The sequence below is a fragment of the Lepidochelys olivacea genome (assembly GCF_965140295.1).
Source record: "Lepidochelys olivacea isolate rLepOli2 genome assembly, chromosome: 8".
Taxonomy (NCBI): domain Eukaryota; kingdom Metazoa; phylum Chordata; order Testudines; family Cheloniidae; genus Lepidochelys; species Lepidochelys olivacea.
In genome coordinates this window covers 46,537,370-46,555,031 of record NC_140418.1, presented here as the reverse complement: position 1 = coordinate 46,555,031, position 17,662 = coordinate 46,537,370, and the positions used below count along the sequence as shown (strand labels likewise).

At 48.5% G+C, this 17,662-nt stretch overlaps 1 protein-coding gene across 3 annotated transcripts in view; it reads left to right on the top strand.

The window, feature by feature from the left end:
* The first annotated feature begins 11,193 nt into the window (after positions 1-11,193).
* The window catches only part of LOC311525168 (dimethylaniline monooxygenase [N-oxide-forming] 2-like), a 29,089-nt gene continuing 22,620 nt past the window's right edge, over positions 11,194-17,662 (top strand). The window contains exon 1 of one of the 3 annotated variants that reach the window (XM_084637037.1): positions 11,194-11,257. The gene's annotated coding sequence lies outside the window, so the exon portion shown is untranslated. The other 2 variants (XM_084637035.1, XM_084637036.1) reach the window with 2 other exon arrangements.

The window sequence follows — 17,662 nt, the reverse complement described above, 5'->3', positions numbered from 1 at the left end:
ACATCAGTTTCAGTCTCTGAGTAGCTGGTTTCAGTACATTACACATAGAAGATCTCTGTTGTAGCAAGGGCCTCTTTTCACAAAGGCTCTGTCCACCTGAGAGAAGAGGTTTCTGAACATTGGTAACTTACTGTTGAAAAATCTTTGGGCATGCATTATGGTGGTCACCTCGTTAGAGGATGGGTTTGACATCATTTTCTAGTGACTCACCCGTCTGCACGATGGGTCATGATTCTGATGGCTCATTGTGAGCAATCAGCATCACATTGTGTATGAGGTATAGACCTGAAACCCGAGATACGTCTGGCCACTGAGTTTACTATCCAACAGATACTACAGTGTGTCAGCAAATGTCTTCTTACCTAAAACCTTTCTCCTTTGCTACATATTTCTCTGATAAGCAGAGGGGGGGGCACCGGTAGAGGAACCCCCTCCATTACCTCCATTATCAATGCAAGGCCTATTTAGAAGTTCACATGAATTACCATAAGTGTTTGCTATATTTGCCCAGCTGTAGTGCTGCCAATGGCCTCAAGGCTACAAAACCCATGGGCTTATCTGTGCTTCACTGTTGCCCCGACCACTGTTTGCCTCACTCCTACTTTGGCCATGGCTCAGTCTTTCTTAGTACTTTGCCAGCGTGTATTATTTCCCCATAGCGTGCAGTGTCATGAGACTCGCAAGTTATTTGCTCAAGGATGCAGCCCAGATAATGGGCCAGCTCCTCAGCTGGTGGAAATTGGTTTCGCGCCGCTGAAGTGATTTACACCAGCTGAGAAAGTGCTCTATTGCTTTCTCGGGCCCAACTGAGTTAATGGAGGAAAGCCAGGGGCAGCAATACATCTGCAATGCGAGGCTGCAGAACATTATTCTCTGCCCAAGAATCAGTGGAAACCTTTTTTTAATGCCTCTATTTTGCAGTTGTAGCAGAATCTCATCCACCCCTTAAAAAGAGTCATGCACTGAAGTGAGACCCAAGACCGCCTGCACGAAGTATCAATGGGTGGCAAAATTCTTGCAGCTGAAGAGTGGTATGAAGCTTTTGAATACAGTTTACAATGGAAACGCCGCTGCACCCTTCATCTCTTGTAGTCCTGCAGCCCGTTCTTGATTGCACAGTTAAGTTCTGCCCCAGTGCCTGTTGAAGTTAGGGTTGCCAGCCCGCCTGGATTGTCCTGGATTCACCAGGAATTAAAGATTAGTCTTTAATTAAAGGTTAGGTCAGGTGATGGAACCTCCAGGAATACAGCCAACCAAAACTGGCAACCCTAGTGAAGTCAATGGAAAGATTCCCATTGATTTCACTTCGGCTTTGGAGCAGGCGCTTATAATGTTTAAACAGGGGTTGTCTTTCAAGGCTCACTTGATTTTTAGCAATATCAGAGCAAGCAAACCTTGGTGCTGTGCAATGGAGGAGGCCTGATTGAAAGTCACAGGGGATTCCATACAAGTCTATTGAATATCACGGATGGGTCAAATATCAGTACAAACACATGACTGCTCAAACTAAAGCCATGTGCCGTGACTGCTTGAGGCACGGGAATATAGCTAGAAACTGCAACAGGCGCATGAATCTCTCAAGCAAACCAGCCTCTCGAGAGACGTACTATATTAACATGGGTTACAAAGCATGGGAGCTTGCAAAGTGATTTGGCATTTACGACAAATCATTGCCAAAGTTCAATGGATCCTGAGTGCATGTCACTGAGCTATATGCATTCCTCTCTGTACTGCCACTGAAGTGAATGCACTTGTACTAGGGATACATTTGGACCATGAAGTAAGTGATGGCTAAAATCTAATACGCTATTGGTTAAATGGCATGCCTGCTTTGGACATTTAAATGCTGCTCTGGCTGTCAGCTGGCTCCACCTATCAGTGACAATTAGTCTTTTCCATCTCCTCCTCTGATCTGCTTTTGAGAAAAGGCCCCAGTACCTAGTTCAGAGTAAATGGAAGTGAACATCTCCTAATTCTGGCAGAAGAAATGCAACCCGGGTTAAAGCCATTTTCGTCCCTTTGGTATGTCAGCCAGCAATCTAGTACCAGTGACCCAATAGCTCGAAGTGGTAACCATGGCCCATCATCCCATAACAGTCTGGGAGGAGATGACATTGCATTGCTCCCCTTTACTTAAAAAAAAATGTTTCCCAGTGAAGCAAGTAAATGCTTGCCTGCAAAATGCCAACAAGGCATAAAGCAGGGCTGCCTCTAGGCAGCACATATTATCAAAAGGAGAAAATGCATGAAGCATCTGAGTAAACAGCCATCAGAGAATAGAAAAGCAAGACCCTTCCTGCTTCTGGATAGAAATGAGAATTACTCATCCAAGGAGGAGTTAGAATGAGAGATCCAAATATAGTGCCAGTGAAACTAAAGAAAAAACATTAGATCTTTCACCCCAACAGTGAACTTTCAAGAACCACAATGGAACAGACCTTAGGGGATGGGATAAAATCAGAAATGCAGCTGGAATTCATTTTCTCAGCTGAGCCAGCCTCTTTTTGGCCACAGTGAGTAGGCAGGTTATATATGGGGAGTGCCTGGGAAAAGATATTCTGCATGTTTGGCCCCAATCACATATACATAAACCATGTGATTATGAATAAACAAGAAACAGCAGCCCTGAAGAAATCCAGAGTGCAAAGACACTGGTGAAGGTGGGTTATTTAAACTTGGATTGGTGCCATGATTTGTTTGGTCATGGTGGAGAAAGGAGACCTGGAAGAGTTTGTTTTTTTTAAAAATAGGGGGGTTGTGACGGGTTGGATCACAGAAATCCCCTTGAGGCTGCCAGCTGATGTGCCAAGACTACTTCTGTCCTTGCTTTCCTGCCCTGGCAGCTTGGGACTTGCCTGCTGCAAACCCAGACCCAGGTCTGAACCACATCCCCTAACAGCTGTAGGCTTAATTGAAAGCAGCTTAAGAAGTGTTCCTGTCTTTAACACTCAGATGCCCAACTCCCAATGGAGTCCAAACCCCAAATAAATCTGTTTTACCCTGTATAAAGCTTATACAGGGTAAACTCATAAATTGTTTGCCCTCTATAACACTGATAAAGAGATATGCACAGCTGTTCCCCTCCTCCCACCCCCCAGGTATTAATACATACTCTGGGTTAATTAATAAGTGATTTTATTAGATACAGAAAGTAGGATTTAAGTAGTTCCAAGTAGTAACAGACAGAACAAAGTGAATTACAAAGTAAAATAGAATAGAACAAGCAAGTCTATGTCTAATACGGTAAGAAAACTGAATACAGAAAAAACCTCACCCTCAGAGGAGTTCCAGTAAGCTTCCTTTTACAGACTAGTCTCCTTCTAGTCTGGGTCCAGCAACCACTCATACCCCCTATAGTTACTGTCCTTTGTTCCAGTTTCTTTCAGGTATCCTTAGGGGTGGAGAGGCTCTTTCTTTAGCCAGCTGAAGACAAAATGGAGGGGTCCCCATGGGCTTAAATAGATTTTCTTTTGTGGGTGGAGACCCCCTTCTCTCTCCTGTGCAAAGTCCAGCTCCAAGATGGAGTTTTGGAATCACCTGGGCAAGTCACATGCCCATGCATGACTCAGTTCTTACAGGTAGCAGCCATTGTTCACATGCTACCTTGAATGTCCTCATGCAGACTTCTTATGTGGATTGGAGCCTTTCAAGATCCATTGCCCTTTAAGTGCTCCTTGATTGCAAATTCCTTTCTAAAGAAGCTGATCAAATGTCTTACTAAGGCTATTTAAAATCAAACATGTATACAGCCAATATTCATAACTTCAAATACAATAATGACACATGCATACAAATAGGATGAATAAATTCAGTAGATCATAACCTTTACAGAGATATGTTACATGACATATGTAGCATAAAACATATTCCAGTTATGTCATATATACATTCATAAGCATATTTCCAGAAAGACTTATGGGGTGCACCGTCACAGGGGTTTCCTATTTGTTTGGCACCTGAGAAGTATCAAAAATGTGATATGCTTAGTACAATAAAGAATGTGCAGTGCTTTGAGATCTATTGATGAAAAGTGCAATATAAGAAATAGGTTTATTATATGCACAGGGATGGCTTCAGCAATCTAGCCCATTCTCCTACTTGAAGAGGGAAGAAAAACCCCAAGACATTAAGCCAACACAGCAGACCCTTGGGGATGTCCTAATATGTATATAACAAGCTGGGAACATCTTGAAAGGCCTAATATCAAGTTTACAATGGACACAACATAATGATGTGCTGACTGCTGTACACTGCAAATGTGGATTTTAATAGTAGGGGCTGAAACGTGGGAACTTTAGAATATATTGTTTCTAGGGGGAGTGGATGGTAATGTTGCAGGCATAATAACTCGCTGACTGCAGTAAGGGCTGGGTCTCCCATTCCTCTATTTCTCTTATTAACCAGATGATGATGATCTCAGAAGGGAAGATTTATTTCACCCTAGCATCTAGGAACTCATCATGCACCAGGCCCTCCATTGTGCGAGGGGCTGTACAGAGACACAACAAATATTCATGTGACTCTCCGGTGTGAGGCAATGCTTTCGACAGGAATGGCCTACTCGAGTGCTTCCCCACTGAGGATCTTCCAGCACCGCTGCTGCTTTCCAAATTCTGCTCCATCTCCCCAGGCAGCCTAATGAGACTTTCCTGCAATGTACCCTCTCATGAGAGAGCACCTAGGAGCAACCCTGGGCTCCCAGGCAGAAGAATCTCTTCTCCCTAATCAGTATCCAGCACCACTTCCAGCAAAGTGCGGCCACTGGGAGCTGCAGACAGTCAACGTAAACAAAACTGTCTAGTGGTCCACCAGCGGATTTCCCTGATAGGCCGTGTGCGGCCCATGGGCTGCAGGTTGCCCACCACTGCTATACAGGCTTCCAAATAATCAGTGGTAATGTCTGTTATTAAGGCAACCCTCCCCACTTAAAGATATTGGCAGGAGCCATGGCATGATCTATACCAGTGGTTTTCAAACTGTGGGTCACGATCCAGTACTGGGGGTCGCAGAATGTAAGGCACTGGGTCGCAGCGGCTCTGGTCAGCACCGCCAACCGGTCCGTTAAAAGTCCCATCAGCAGTGCTGCCTGGCTAAGGCAGGCTAGTCCCTGCCTGTTTTGACACCGCGCTGTGCCCCGGAAGTGGTCAGCAGCAGGTCTGGCACCTAGGCGGGGGGACCACGGGACTCCACTATCCCGCTCCAAGCACCAGCTCCACACTTCCATTGACCGGAAACCGGCCAAAGGGAGTTGGGGGCGGGGGAGGGCAGTGGCTGTAGGTGAGAGCCGCGCAGAGCCACTTGCATGCCTCCACCTAGGAGCCGGACCTGCTGCTGACCGCTTCCAGGCCGCAGAGCAGGCCTCGGGGCCAGGACAGGAGGGAAGCCTGCCTCTGCACCCCTGCTGTGCTGCTGACTGGGAGCCACCAGAGGTAAGCCCACGCCCCAACCCTGTTCCCCAATCTCCTGCCCCAGCCTTGAGCCCCCCTCAAACCCAGAGCCCCTTTCTGCACCCCAAACCCCTCATTCCCAGCCCTACCCCAGAGCCTGCACCCCCAGCCCAGAGCCCCCTCCCACACCCTGAACCGCTCATTCCTGGCTCCACCCTTCAGTCCTCACCCCTGCACCCCAAATCTGGCCAGATTTTCATTAATGCTCAGTGCCCAACAGGCTAAATTCTTCTGAAAATCTGGCCACTTACTCTGGTGTGTAAATGGAGTTGAGCTCCTTTGAAAAATCTGTCCCTTACTGGTTGGATTATGCCTTTAAACGCAAGGGTTTATAGTTTACATTTTAAAAAATAGTGTATCAATTCTAGCATAGCTGCTAATGTTCTTTGTTCATACACACAGCTAGTCTTCTTTTTGACTTTTGGCCTTAATGAGATATTTCAGCAGAGTTGCACAGAATATGTGCTGTGTACAAACCATTTACAAGCCAAGGTTGCTGCTGTATGGACAATGAAAGCCTCTCTTGCATGTCCTGTAGATTGCTTTTCTTTTATCCAGTGCCAGCTTTATAAGGTTTGTTTATATAGCAGCTTGTGGGCCTCATTGCCATGGTAGCTCTGGAGGTACGCAAGACCCAAACTAAACTCCTGATTCTGTTTGAACTGGCAGTTTTGCCCATTGATTTTATTTAAAGCCTCTTGGATGTATGACCAACGTTAAAATCTGTTGATTCCTTGAATTCTTCCCCCAAATGACCCTAGCTGCCAGGCTGGCCTTAGGGAAAATGGCACCTGGGCAAACTTGTACTTTGGCCCCCCTGGCGCCCCTCGGGATCCCCATGCACCCACCCACCACATCGCCCCTAGCCCCCGCTGCCTTCCTGGGCTCCCCATCACCCCTTGCCCCACTGCCTCCCTCCAGTTGCCCCGAGCTCCTTTCTGCTGCCTCGCATCCCAGGCCTGCAACCGTGCCCCCCCTACCACTGTGCCCTGGGCAGTCACCCACGAAAGGCCGGCCCTGCTTGCTACCATAAGGAGCAATAATTAGCTGTATATAAAGGTCAAAAAAGGATGATTCCCTCACACCTTAGTTCTGCTACTCTACATGCTAGGCCCCCAAATGTTGTCACACTCAATCTGACAGGAGATAGCATTGTTGGGTCCAAAGACGGGAGATCAATGTTATTTCAAATTCAACTCTGGGGAAAGGCTGCTGGGACGAACCTCACGATCACCAAAACCAGATGTTCAAAAATCTTAAATTGCCCCACCCCCAAAAAATCATGAGGTTGGCTTAAAAAAAAATCTATAGATTTTTTTTTTCATAATAAATTTGGGGTGTTTCATTTGCCTTCTGAGATTTTAGGACGTACTTGTGTCACTCTTTCAAGCTTTTCTCTCCAAGACTGAAAGGTAGAAACAGCCTGTAGTTAAGGTTGCCCGATGCTTTCCTTTATAAGACCCTGCTTTCAGTTGCTTCTTGCTTTGCCCACCTTTAACTATTTTGACTGATATTTTCCATTTGGGGTGTCTGAACTTTCCTTAGAAAACGTCAGCCCAAACAGTTCAAGCTCTTTCTCATAATGAGGTTGGTGAAACATACGTTGTTTTGCTCAGGTTAAAAAATTCTTACAACTGTTTTGTTGAGCAGATCTAGCACCCTGGTGTGTTGGAATAAGAACTTACAATTTGGCAGGGGGTCACCCGGCAGCCAGTGATGTTCCTTTTGCTACCCCTACAAAAAACCACCCAAGTTATAAGCCTTTGAAAAATCTCTGCAACAGCATGCTCTGTAAAGACTTTTTAGATTTTGGCAGCTAAACCTCTGACAGTTCCATCTGCACGGAGCATGCTCCAGCCCCCCATAGCTCCTATGTGCCTGATGGATCGCGCATGCCCCAGCCCCACAGAGCAATCAATTTGCAAACATCTAGATAATAATAAGGTGATAAGTAACAGTCAGCATGGATTTGTCAAGAACAAAGTGTGTCAAACCAACCTGATGGCTTGTTACCCTGTCAAAGAAAGCTTTGTGGATGGGGGGGAAAGCAGTAGATGTGGTATATCTTGACTTTAGTAAAACTTTTGATACTGCCTCACATGTCCTTCTTATAAACAAACTAGGGAAATGCAACCTAGATGGAGCTACTATAAGGTGGGTGCAAAACTAGTTGGAAAACCATTCCCAGAGTGTAGTTATCAGTGGTTCACACTCATGCTGGAAGGGCATAATGAATGGGGACCTGCAGGGATCAGCTCTGGGTCTGGTTCTGTTCAATATCTTCATCAGTTATTTAGAAAATGGCATACAGAGTACACTTATAAAGTTTGAGGACGATACCAAGCTGGGAGAGGTTGCAAGTGCTTTGGAGGATAGGATTAAAATTCAAAATTATCTGAACAAACTGGAGAAATGGTCTGAAGTAAACAGGATGAAATTCAATAAGGACAAATGCAAAGTATTCCACTTAATAAGGAACAATCAGTTGCACACATACAAAATGGGAAATGGCAGCCTAGGAAGGAGTACTGCGGAAAGGGATCTGGGGGTCATAGTGGATCACAAGCTAAATATGAGTCAACAGTGTAACGCTGTTGCAAAAAAAAATAGATCATAATTCTAGGATGTTGTAGCGAGGCAACGACTCACTGGTGCAGCGCCTCCTGCTGGTCATCTGGGAACTAGCTCTTTCCAGCCTTCGGCGCACCCTCTGCAGGCTGGTGTCTCACCTGCCGCTGGCCCTGTGTCCCTTCCGGACCCTGGTGCCCTTTACCCTGGGGTTCTGCCCCAGCAGTACCCCCACACTCTGGGTCTCCCCTCCCAGGGGAACCCCCAACCCTCTAAACACACCTTGCCTCAGTGGCTACTGCCAGTCGTCATCCAGCCCCTCTCACTGGGGCAGACTGCAGTGTAATAGCCACTCATCATTGGCAAGCAGTTAGGACCAGCTACCTCTGCCTATTCCCATGCTGCCCCTCTGCAGCCCCAGTACCTTTCTGGGTCTTTACCAAGGCCTGCAGCCTAGGGGTTTACCAGGCTGGAGCTCCCCAGCTCCCTTTGCCTTTCCCCAGCCGTGCCGTGCCGTGCCGTGCTCCCAGACACCTAGCCCTTCCCTCTCCAGGGCTACAGTGAGACTCCTCCAGCTTCTGGCCCACAGCCCTCTTATAAGGCCAGCTATGGCTGCTTCCCCCAGTCAGCCTAGCTTTTCCCCAGCTGCAGTCCTCTCCAGGGCTGCTTTAACCCCTTCAGAGTTGAGGCAGGGTAATCACCCCGCTACAGATGTATTAGCAGGAGTGTTGTAAGCAAGACACGAGAAGTAATTCTTCTACTCTGATTAGGCCTCAACTGGAATATTGTGTCCACTTCTGGGTGCCACATTTCAGGACAGATGTGGACAAATTGGAGACCGTTCAGAGAAGAGCAACAAAAATGATTAAAGGTCTAGAAAACATGACCCATGAGGAAAGACTGAAAAAATGGGTTTGTTTAGTCTGGAAAAGGGAATATTTTTCAGAAAAATTATAAATATTTCGTATATATTTCAAATATATATCAGAAAAAAGTCTGAGAGGGCACATAACAGTTTTCAAGTACCTAAATAAAAGGTTGTTACAAGGAAGAGGGAGAAGAATTGTTCTTCTTAACATCTGAGGATAGGACAAGAAGTAATGGGCTTAAATTGCTGCAAGGGCGGTTTAGGTTGGACATTAGGAGAAACTTCCTAACTGTCAGGGTGGTTAAACACTGGAATAAATTGCCTAGGGAGGTTGTTGAATCTCCATCATTGAAGATTTTTCAGAACAGGTTGGACAAACACCTCTCAGGGATGGTCTAGATGAGGTGGGCAAACTACGGCCCGTGGGCCATATCTGGCCTGCGGGACCCTCCTGCCCAGTCCCTGAGCTCCTGGCCCGGGAGGCTAGTCCCCGGCCCCTCCCCCGCAGCCTCAGCTCACTGCACTGTCGGTGCAATACTCTGGGCAGCGGGGCTGCAGAGCCGCAGCTGCCTGTCCCGGTGCTCTGTGCGATGCAGCTGTAGCCCCACCAGCCACCGGTGTTCCAGGCAGTGTGGTAAGGGGGCAGGGAGCAGGGGTTTGGATAGAGGGCAGGGGAGTTTGCGGGGTGGTCAGGGGTGTGGATAGGGGTCGGGGCGGTCAGAGGGCAGGGAACAGGGGGGTTGCATGGGGACAGGGGTAGGGGGGACAATCAGGAAGGGGGGGTGGATGGGGCGGCGGGGAGCAGTCAGGGGCAGGAGTTCTGGGGACGGTCAGGGAACAGGGAGAAGGGGTGGTTGGATGGGGCAGGGGTCCCGGGGGGGGGGGGTCAGGAAGGAGGGGAGGTTGGATGGGGCGGTGGGGGGCAGTCAGGGGCAGGGGATCCGGGGGTGGTCAGGGGACAGGGAGTGGGTGGATGGGGCATGAGTCCCGGGGGAGCTCCCAGGGGGCGAGAAGCAGGGGGAGTTGGATGGAGGCAGGGGCTGGGCCACGCTTGGCTGTTTGGAAAGGCACAGCCTCCCCTAACCAGCCCTCCCTACAATTTCAGAAACCTGATGCAGCCCTCAGGCCAAAAAGTTTGCCCTCCCCTGGCCAAGATAATACTTAGTCCTGCCATGAGTCCAGGGGACTGGACCTCTTGAGGTCCCTTCCAATCCTGTGATACTATGCTTGCTCAGGGCCAGCTTTAGGGGAAATGGTGCCCTGGGAGAACTTGTATTTTGGCAGCCTTGGTACCCACTGCCTCCCCCAGAACCCTGCCCATCCTCCCCATTGCCCTGGCTCCTGATACCTCCCTGGGCTCCCCACCCATTGTCCTTAGCCCCTGCTGCCTCCCTGGGCCCCCCCACATCACACCCGGGCCCTGCTGCCTCTTCCCCTATATTGCCTTAAGCTTCCTTCCAGAGCTTCGCACCCCAGGCCCGCCCCACTCCTGTGCTTGTTCTTGTCGGGAAAAGAACAGGAACAGGTTGTTAAAATCCCTACATTTTCTAGGTCTGCATGTCTCCTGCTGCTAAGTGTTTTTCTCCCTAACATGCTCCGCCGCCCTCCCCCACCCCCACCGAGCTTCTTGCCCCAGTGATTCTTTGGGCGTTCTTCCCACTCCCGGGGATAAGAACAGTATCTTTCTATTTGTCGACGTGTTACCAGGCACACCAGTGAGGTCATAGAGGAAAGTAAAAAAAAAGTGATCGCGTCTCCTCATAAAAACTGTCAACTTTAAAAACCTGTGATGTGAATGACTTCTCTTGGAAGGTGGAATCACATCCTTGTGCTTCCTAGGAATTGGCTTATAGAGGGGAGTACATGTCCCGAATGGTGCATTGTACTGTGTAAAGGGCAGTTCCACCTACATCTAGGAAACTAAAATGACTGTGCACTTATACAGAGCGTTATATTAGCAGAGTGCTGTTCAGACACTTGTGACGCTAGCAGACCAGATGCCAGCTCACACCAAGGCCCCTAGGCCTCACTGAACACTGAAAAATGCATAGCTTAGGGTGAGCAGATGTGCGGTTTTCGACTGGAACACCCGATCAAAAGGGGATCCTGGTGGCTCTGGTCGGCGCCACGCAGCTCCCGGGAAGCAACTAGCATGTGCCCTCTCCGGCTCCCATGTGTAGGGGCAGCCAGGGGCTCTGCACACTACCCTCACCCCAAGCACTGCCCCCGCAGCTCCCATTGGCTGGGAACCACAGCCAATGAGAACTGCGGGGGCAGTGCCTGCGGACAGGGCAGCACACAGAGCCGCCTGACTGCACCTCCGCGGAGGAGCTGGAGGGCGGGACATGTTGGCTGCTTCCGGGAGCTGCTTGAGGTAAGCGCCGCCCAGAGCCTACACCCCGACCCCCTCCCAGGACCCAACCCTCTGCCCCAGCCCTGATCCCCCTCCCACACTACAAACCCCTCGATCCCAGCCTGGAGCACCCTCCTGCACCCCAAACCCTTCATTCCCAGCCCCACCCTAGAGCCCTTGCCCCCCGTCAAAGCCTTCACTCCCCCCCACATTCCCCTGCCCCAGCCTGGAGCCCCCTCCTGTACTCTGAACCCCTCAGCCCCAGCCCAGAACCCGCTCCTGCACCCCTCATCCCTCATCCCTGGCCCCACCTCAGAGCTTGCACCCCCAGCTGGAGACCTCACTCCCTCTTGCATCCCAACCCACTGCCTCAGACTGGAGCCCCCTCCTGCACTCTGAACTCCTCATTTCTGACCCCACCCCAGAGCCCATACCCCTAGCCGGAGCCTTAACCCCTCCCACACCCCAGCCCCCTGAGCCAGCCAGGTGAAAATAAGTGAGTGAGTGAGGGTGGGGAGAGCAAGCGACAGAGGGAGCGGGGATGGAATGAGCACAGGATGGGGTCTGATTTGTAACAGTCTGCCCTGAGGTTGGTACCCACTCATGAGCCACTCCGGACCACCTGACAATACTAACTAATGACACCTCTCAACCCCCCTGTGAGGTAGATCAGTGTTATCAGCACTTCTCACAGGAGACAGTGGTCACATAACATATCCAAGGAATCAAGCACATCTGTGGCAGAGCAAAGATTAGCACTCAGGAGCTTCCTAGATTCTAACCTTACAGAAGCCGCAGCAGATCACGCTGCCTCAAAAGCTAGGAGGGTTTGTGTATGCTGGTATGTAAGGAATGTGGGGGAGTGTATGTTATGAATATAGGTACAACTTAGGTGATCCAGGCTGTAATACAGTGTGTTGGGTGCAGGGATGGTTATGAATACTACACACTAGGGAAATTTGAATATGGATCCAAACATTGTAACTGGAGCTCAAGTCCAGTGGATCTGAAGTTTGGTTGTTGGGAGCAGGGGGGAGGGTTAAACTATATTTTTCTTTAGAGTTGCTTCATTGTCACCACCAGACACCTACAATGAACCTGTCAACTGGAGTCCAAACCACCCGTACCAGCTGAGCTAACACTCTCATTTCAGTATTGCCAACCCCAAATGTCCAAAAATGAGAGAGAATCTTTTTGTGCTTTGTATTTGCCTTTTGTTTTTTCAAGCCGTGAGGGCACATTTGGGTCACATTTTCCAGCTTCTCTGCAACCCTGAGAGCAAGAAACTTGTTTTTAAACGAACAGAAAAATGAGATTTCTCATGTAATCACCTGATTCCAGGAGCTGGAGCTTTAAGTCAAGCATCAACTATTTGGAGACTCACAAAAGTTGGCAACACACGATCCTTGATGGACTCCCAGTCCAACGTTCTCCTTTTTATTCATCTATTGAATTTAATTCTAAACGTATTAAATTGAATAAAAGCTTAGCTGTGAAGGTCCCAGAGCTGAGAGGAGTCATGAGAGCACCTTGCCAATGAGCTCTAAGGGTTTGTGTACGTTCAGAAAAATTATTCCTGTCAATTTCTCAGTGTAGACAAACTATGCTCCCATTTCCCCTACCTCCAGACTGCTGGTTTGCTTTTGATTCAAGCTTTACAAGACAGATCTTCCAGTGCTCAGACTCCCAGCGACTGTTTGGGGCGTCTCTACCAGGGAGCACACGGGACACATGTCTGAGCAGTGAGATAAACACTGCAAAAGGGAAAGGTTAACTCCTCCCAGGTATAAAGCCCCTTGCTCTGTTAGGGTGTGTTAATCTTGCCTGCTCCATAGGGGAAGGGAAAAACAGGTAAGAAATGGAAAGACAAAGAGGAGGAGAAACCAGAAGGGGATTTAGACAGCATGGCTTAGCTACAAACTACAATTACCTTCTGAGTGGCTGCGTCTAGTTTTCTAACCCAAGGCGGAGAGGGACTCTAGTTACAGCAGGTAGACCTATGAAAGTTGTGTTTTGGGGCACGCAATGGTGGTAGCATTTGGGGAAAAGGGGCAAGCCAATGGGGTGGGAGCAGTCAGGTGGGATCATGGATGGGGCGGGGGGGAATACACACATCGTATAACTCAAACAGTGTTTGTATAAAGAAAAGGAGTACCTGTGGCACCTTAGAGACTAACCAATTTATTTGAGCATGAGCTTTCGTGAGCTACAGCTCACTTCGTCTGATGCATTCCGTGTTTGTATGTTGTTTTTTGCAATCTTTCTCCAAATCCATTTATTTTTAACGCCCCACGTCTTTCGTGGTTTCACAGCGAAGGACATAGTTTGGGGCAGGGAGGGCAGGTGGGGTGCTGCCCCCCCAAACCACAAGCCTTGGGCAGGTGTGGCATTTGCCCCCCTTCTCCCCGCATGGCCTCGTTGGCTTGGCTGGAGCTGCCCCTCCAAATATAGAAGTCAAAGTACGCCTCTGCTTTCACTCGTCCTTCTCTTCATTTTTTCATTCCCTTCCTGGCTCTTTCTTTCCTTGTATGCTTGATCTTGCACTCATTCCAGTATCTTTTCTCTGGATCACAGTTTGCTGTACAATCCAGCGGTTTTTCCCTTGCCTCGATCTCTTTGCTGCTCTCCTTTCTTTTCAAACAGCTTTTCTGATTGGTCCTCATGCTTCATGTTCTTATTTTCCTTCTCACATCATGTCTTTTCTCTCCTCTTTCACCCTCCATTCCCTGTTTCCCTCCCTTTCCTGCAGTCTCCTTGACCTCCTGCTGACCTTCCCCACCGCTCCTTCAGTCTTCCTCCCAATTCCTCCTTAAATCCAGCCTTCACCTCACCTCTCACTCATCTCTGCATCCTGCTCTCAATCCCCGTCCTTCTCCCCAAACTCCCTCACTCGTGAACGGGGCTATGGATCTGGAGACCTGAGCTCCGCTCTCAGTGCTGCCATGGAGCTCTGAGCTTGGGCCACTCATTTGACCTGCCTGTGCCTCAGTTTCCCCATCTATAGCCTTACACTGTTCTTGTGGAGGTTCAGTCACTTATGTTTGTGATGCACCTTGAGGGTGGAGAGCGCTCCGGGAGTGCACGGTATAGTTATTATAAACCCCCACGTGCCTCCCCCCAACCTGTTCCTATCCTGCAGCTCCCACTGGTTATCTCCTGTTCCCCAAATGTCTCCAATCTCCCAAATCATCCATTCTCTTCATCCTGTCCCCCTAACCACGCCCTAACCTCATACCCCTTCACAGCCACCTCCCCAGCATAGTCAGAGCCTCCTTCTCTTTCCACTGAGCTTGTGCATCTGCTCACATTTAACCCACTCCCTCCACAAAGCTTAGTTCATTCTCAGCATCTTCCGCACCCCACCAGATGGCTCCCTTGATCCCATTTGGGTAATCAGACAGGACTACAGGGGGCCACTGAGGAGCAGGGCACTGCTGGGAAGCTCACAGCTGCACTGGTAATACTCAGAACTCACCTGGTTTCAGAGTAGCAGCTGTGTTAGTCTGTCTTCGCAAAAAGAAAAGGAGTACTTGTGGCACCTCAGAGACTAACCAATTTATTGGAGCATAAGCTTTCCTGAGCTACAGCTCACTTCATCAGATGCATACTGTGGAAAGTATAGAAGATCTTTTTATACACACAAAGCATGAAAAAATGGGTGTTTACCACTACAAAAGGTTTTCTCTCCCCCCACCCCACTCTCTTGCTGGTAATAGCTTATCTAAAGTGATCACTCTCCTTACAATGTGTATGATAATCAAGGTGGGCCATTTCCAGCACAAATCCAGGGTTTAACAAGAACATCGGGGTGGGGGGGAGGGGTAGGAAAAAACAAGGGGAAATCGGTTACCTTGCATAATGACTTAGCCACTCCCAGTCTCTATTCAAGCCTAAGTTAATTGTATCCAATTTGCAAATGAATTCCAATTCAACAGTCTCTCACTGGAATCTGGTTTTGAAGTTTTTTTGTTGTAATATCGCAACTTTCATGTCTGTAATCGCGTGACCAGAGAGATTGAAGTGTTCTCCGACTGGTTTATGAATGTTATAATTCTTGACATCTGATTTGTGTCCGTTTATTCTTTTACGTAGAGACTGTCCAGTTTGACCAATGTACATGGCAGAGGGGCATTGCTGGCACATGATGGCATATATCACATTGGTGGATGTGCAGGTGAACGAGCCTCTGATAGTGTGGCTGATGTTATTAGGCCCTGTGATGGTGTCCCCTGAATAGATATGTGGGCACAGTTGACAACAGGCTTTGTTGCAAGGATAGGTTCCTGTGTTAGTGGTTCTGTTGTGTGGTATGTGGTTGCTGGTGAGTATTTGCTTCAGGTTGGGGGGCTGTCTGTAGGCAAGGACTGGCCTGTCTCCCAAGATTTGTGAGAGTGTTGGGTCATTCTTCAGGATAGGTTGTAGATCCTTAATAATGCATTGGAGGGGTTTTAATTAGGGGCTGAAGGTGACGGCTAGTGGCGTTCTGTTATTTTCTTTGTTAGGCCTGTCCTGTAGTAGGTGACTTCTGGGAACTCTTCTGGCTCTGTCAATCTGTTTCTTCACTTCCTCAGGTGGGTATTGTAGTTGTAAGAATGCTTGATAGAGATCCTGTAGGTGTTTGTCTCTGTCTGAGGGGTTGGAGCAAATGCGGTTGTATCGCAGAGCTTGGGTGTAGACAATGGATTGTGTGGTGTGGTCTGGGTGAAAGCTGGAGGCATGTAGGTAGGAATAGCGGTCAGTAGGTTTCCGGTATAGGGTGGTGTTTATGTGACCATCGTTTATTAGCACTGTAGTGTCCAGGAAGTGGATCTCTTGTGTGGACTGGACCAGGCTGAGGTTGATGGTGGGATGGAAATTGTTGAAATCATGGTGGAATTCCTCAAGGGCTTCTTTTCCATGGGTCCAGATGATGAAAATGTCATCAATATAGTGCAAGTAGAGTAGGGACGTTAGGGAACGAGAGCTGAGGAAGCATTGTTCTAAGTCAGCCATAAAAATGTTGGCATACTGTGGGGCCATGCGGGTACCCATAGCAGTGCCACTGATTTGAAGGTATACATTGTCACCAAATGTAAAATAGTTATGGGTAAGGACAAAGTCACAAAGTTCAGCCACCAAGGTTAGCCATGACATTATCGGGGATAGTGTTCTTGACGGCTTGTAGTCCATCTTTGTATGGAATGTTGGTGTAGCGGGCTTCTACATCCATAGTGGCCAGGATGGTGTTATCTGGAAGATCACCGATGGATTGTAGTTTCCTCAGGAAGTCACTGGTGTCTCGAAGGTAGCTGGGAGTGCTGGTTGCGTAGGGCCTGAGGAGGGAGTCTACATAGCCAGACAATCCTGCTGTCAGGGTGCCAATGCCTGAGATGATGGGGTGCCCAGGATTTCCAGATTTATGGATCTTGGGTAGTAGATAGAATATCCCAGGTCGGGGTTCCAGGGGTGTGTCTGTGCGGATTTGATCTTGTGCTTTTTCAGGGAGTTTCTTGAGCAAATGCTGTAGTTTCTTTTGGTAACTCTTAGTGGGATCAGAGGGTAATGGCTTGTAGAAAGTGGTGCTGGAGAGCTGCCGAGCAGCCTCTTGTTCATATTCCGACCTATTCATGATGACAACAGCACCTCCTTTGTCAGCCTTTTTGATTATGATGTCAGAGTTGTTTCTGAGGCTGTGGATGGCATTGTGTTCTGCACGGCTGAGGTTATGGGGCAAGTGATGCTGCTTTTCCACAATTTCAGCCCGTGCACGTCGGCGGAAGCACTCTATGTAGAAGTCCAGTCTGCTGTCTCGACCTTCAGGAGGAGTCCACCTAGAATCCTTCTTTTTGTAGTGTTGGTAAGGAGGTCTCTGTGGATTAGTATGTTGTTCAGAGGTGTGTTGGAAATATTCCTTGAGTCGGAGATGTCAAAAATAGGATTCTAGGTCACCACAGAACTGTATCATGTTCGTGGGGGTGGAGGGGCAGAAGGAGAGGCCCCGAGATAGGACAGCTGCTTCTGCTGGGCTAAGAGTATAGTTGGATAGGTTAACAATATTGCTGGGTGGGTTGAGGGAACCATTGCTGTGGCCCCTTGTAGCATGTAGTAGTTTAGAAAGTTTAGTGTCCTTTTTCTTTTGTAGAGAAGCAAAGTGTGTGTTGTAAATGGCTTGTCTAGTTTTAGTAAAGTCCAGCCACAAGGAAGTTTGTGTGGAAGGTTGTTTTTTTATGAGAGTATCCATTTTTGAGAGCTCATTCTTTATCTTTCCCTGTTTGCTGTAGAGGATGTTGATCAGGTGGTTCCGCAGTTTCTTTGAGAGCGTGTGGCACAAGCTGTCAGCATAGTCTGTGTGGTATGTAGATTGTGATGGATTTTTTACCTTCAGTCCTTTGGGTATGGTGTCCATCTGTTTGCATTTGGAAAGGAAGATGATGTCTGTCTGTATTT